The 4,123-nt window shown below is 44.0% G+C and overlaps 1 pseudogene; it reads left to right on the forward strand.

Moving 5' to 3' along the window:
- The first annotated feature begins 1,026 nt into the window (after positions 1–1,026).
- LOC124973479 (olfactory receptor 2AJ1-like) lies at positions 1,027–1,937 on the forward strand (annotated as a pseudogene).
- Positions 1,938–4,123: the final 2,186 nt, after the last annotated feature.

Below are 4,123 nucleotides of genomic sequence, written 5' to 3' on the forward strand. Positions count from 1 at the left end.
TTTTGCTTGCTGAGGAGGAAATTCTTCAGTGAATTTTAGTTTTTATGTATCAACCTAGTTATGAGTTACTACATGTGAGAAACATGCTCACTTATCTAAACACAAAGAATGAACTTGTTAGAGAGTTGGTCCTTTCAAGAAACTGAGGCAGAGGAAAGACCCCCTTTAAAGTTCAACTCTTGCATTCAAATCAGATATATTTTAGACATGTCCCCAAGTAATAGTTTTGAGCTTATTGAAGGGATAGGAAAAGTGGAGGAGATACTCTCCACGGAGAGTGTGTCCTCTCAGAGAGAAGAAGGGCAGTGTGTGTTTCTGCACTCCAGTTTTTTTGGGTTCCCAGAGAAATTTCTAGAGAGTCCTGACCACATCCACCTCTTCACCTCTGACTTACCACCAGGTAATAATAGACTCTCATAATAATGTCACCACAATCAATGTACCTTCATGTCACTTTGGCCTATGCTGAGTGGACCTAATTGGATTCTTAACCAAAGAATTATCCTGATATTCCAAAAGATGTTCAGTGAAAAGAGTCACAATATCCCCAGTGGTTACTCTCAACATATTCAAAGGTCCCATCAATGGTGGAAGTCAGCATCATGTGATTCAAGCAAGTAAATGTCCATCCTGCAAAATGGGCACAGTAGAAGAGCTAGCAGAGAGGCCCTCCATGTTGGTTAGAAAACTTGACACACTAGCACTCATGGTGTTTTGAAACACAGATGGCTGTCACTGGGATTCAGCTACTTTTCCTTCCTGGATTACATACTCCAGTGATCATGCATTTTTTTTAATCATTTTATTTGAATTTTGTATTTTGTTTGTTCTGTTTAGTTGCACATGACAGAAGGCATTTATATATTTTCATAAAATGTACATGAATAGAGTGTAATCCCTCATTTTTCTGATCATACATATTGCAGGTCACAGGGGTCAGGCAGTCATGTATGTTCATGAGGTCATAATGTGTGTTTCACCCTATGCCATTCTTACAAAATGTTTGGTTAAATATGAACCCTCAGCATGAGACCTGACAAACTCACTGCCAGCACTGACTTCATCCTCCTGGGGCTCTTCTCCGCTTCCCACTCCAGCCTGGTCTCCTTCTCCTTCCTTTTTGGCATTTTCATCGTGACCCTGATGGAAAACATGCTCATGATCCTGCTCATCTGCAGGGACCCATCTCTGCACACCCCCATGTACTTCCTGCTCAGTCACCTCTCTTTCATGGACATCCTGCACACTTCCAACATCATTTCCAAGGTGATCACTGACTTCCTGTCAGGCAGCAGAGCGATTTACTTCGCAGGCTGTGGGACCCAGTTGTTTCTGTCCCTCTTGATGCTGGGCAGTGAGCACCTTCTCCTGGCCACCATGTCCTGTGACCACTATGTGGCCATCTGCACCCCCTGTGCTACCCGGTGCTCATGAGTGAGAGGGTCATTGTGCTCCTGGCTGTGGGGTGCTGGCTGGTTGGGACCCTCAATGCCATGGTTCACACAGGGCACTTAATGCACCTCCCCTACTGTGGCTCTAGGGTGATCGATCACTATTTCTGTGAACTTCCTGCCTTGTTGAAGTTGTCCTATACAGGCGCCACATGCTATGAATGAGGGGTTGATGTGAGTGCCATTATTTTCCTGTTGATCCCTCTCTCCATGATCTGTGCATCTTATGTGCAGATTCTTCTTACCGTTCTGCAGATGAAGTCATTGGAGGCACGGAAGAAGGCCTTTTCCACCTACTCCTTCCACGTGATCATGGTCCTAATGTACTATGGGCCCTTCATTTTCACCTACATGAGACCCGAGTCATACCACACCCCAGGGCAGGACAAGTTCCTGGCAATATTCTACACCATTGTCACACCCACCCTCAACCCTGTCATCTACAGCTTCCAGAACAAAGACATCCTGATGGCCATGAAGAAGTAACTTTCCATATAAAATGTAACAGGAAAAACAATGAAGCTCTGTGTTATCTTTATTTCCCTGTTTCACAACTAAAGGACAGCTGGCATTAGTTTCCCTGGGAAGATAATAGCTAGTATGTCTTCATGAATGGCAGGAATGCATGTTCCCAACTCTGGTTTTCCTGCCTGTCCAGCCTGTTTCACTTTGATTGTCCATCTGGCCCTCTGTTCTGTGATCCTCAGGCACTTACAGGAACTGAAAGATGTCCAGTAATACAGACACCACCTCTGAACCTCAGAGAGATCTGTTAATTACAATCATGTGCACATCATTTAAAAACACAGACCTGGAGCTGGCAGTTGAGTCAGACAGCCTGCATCACAGAGGTAGCAGGCTGGCACCCAACCCACCTGTCTTGCAGAGCTAGGCCATGGGCACTGAACCTGTTCAACCACCAGGCCGAAGACAGACGCCATGACTGAGTGACCCCGCCCGACCACTACACCGAGGTCAGTTGCCATCGCAGAGCAAGTCAGCAGATGAGCCAGTCTGCCTGCATCACAGAGCTAGGAGAGGCTACCTTATAGGCTAGTGCAGGCATTTTGAATTATTCCTGAGGGTGAGACCATCATCATTGGAAGGGCAGCTCCCTTCCTGAGACACCTACAGGAGACTAGAGGACCTTTGACAAGACCAAGGAATCAAGAAGAGGAGGTATTAAGAGACACGGGACCAACTCAAAGCCACCAGTTGAATCTCTCCCACTGGTCAGGCTCCCTGGATGGGGCAGTAGTCCCGAAATGCAGGGAAATTCATGCAGTAGAGTGGCCCTGTTAGACTCCCCTGCTGGAGCCAAGTACCCAGTCAACCAGGACCATTTCAGAGGAGGGCTGCACAGTGAGAGAATCCCTTGCAGGGCCAAGCTCCCCAGCCCAAGCAGTAGGTCAGGACCCTGGGAAAATCGCAGAGGAGGGCTTCCCAGTCCAGGTGGTAGTTCTGGAACAAAGGGAACTTCTTGGTGGAGAACTGCCCAGCAAAACTTCCCCACCAGGTAAGTCTTCACCACTGGGTGAGGCTTTGCCACCATTGCAGTAGAACCAGAGATATAGACCCAGTCAACAAGTGGAGGCACCTCTACCCACTGAAGGGAATATACCCCACCTGAAGACCACCACCCCTAGGGGACAGCTTCCTATTGGAGCACTGCAGTATCAAGTTCCTCCAAGACTTCAGGCTAATGAAGGCTAAGAGGTGAGTTATTGGAAATCTACAGAGACAATATTAGTCAATACAGAAAATCTGCAATATCTCAGAGTTTCACTACTAGAGGGTTAGATGCCTGAGCAATATGAGAAAACAAGGGAAAAAAATGTCCCAAACAAACCTAGATACTATATCAATAAGACCCAATGACAGCATGTCAGAAAAGGAGTTCATAATGCACATAATTAAAATGATCAGAGAAGCAAATGAGGAGATGGAAGAGCAAATGCAGGCATTGAATGATGAGATGAAAGGGCAAATGCAGGCATTGAATGATTGCACTGATCAACAGTTAAAAGAGCAAATACAGAAAGCAAATGATCATTTCAATAAAGAGTTAGAAATATTGAAAAAGAAACAAACAGAAATCCTTGAAATGATGGAAACAATAAGCCAAATTAAAAACTCCATAGAAAGCATAACCAATAGAATAGAACACCTGGAAGACAGAACCTCAGATGTTGAAGACAAAATATTTAACCTTGAAAACAAAGTGGAACAAATAGAGAAGATGGTAAGAAATCATGAACAGAATCTCCAAGAACTATGGGATATCATGAAAAGGCCAAATTTAAGAATTATTGGGATTGAGGAAGGCTTAGAGAAATAAATCAAAGGAATGAATAATCTATTCAATGAAACAATATCAGAAAGTTTTCCAAATCTGAAAAATGAAATGGAAAATCAAGTCCAAGAGACTTATAGGACTCAAAATACACAAAATGACAAGAGACCCACAACAAGGCACATTATAATAAAAATACCTAACATACAAATTAAAGACATTTTAAAGGGTGCGAGAGAAAAGAATCAAATTAATTTCAGGGGGTAACCAATACGGATATAAGGAGATTTTTCTATCCAGACCCTAAATACTAGAAGGTCCTGGAACAACATTTTTCAAGTCCTGAAAGAAAACGATGCCAAACAAGAATTTTACACCC

Source organism: Sciurus carolinensis, assembly GCF_902686445.1.
Source record: "Sciurus carolinensis chromosome 19 unlocalized genomic scaffold, mSciCar1.2 SUPER_34, whole genome shotgun sequence".
Lineage (NCBI taxonomy): Eukaryota > Metazoa > Chordata > Mammalia > Rodentia > Sciuridae > Sciurus > Sciurus carolinensis.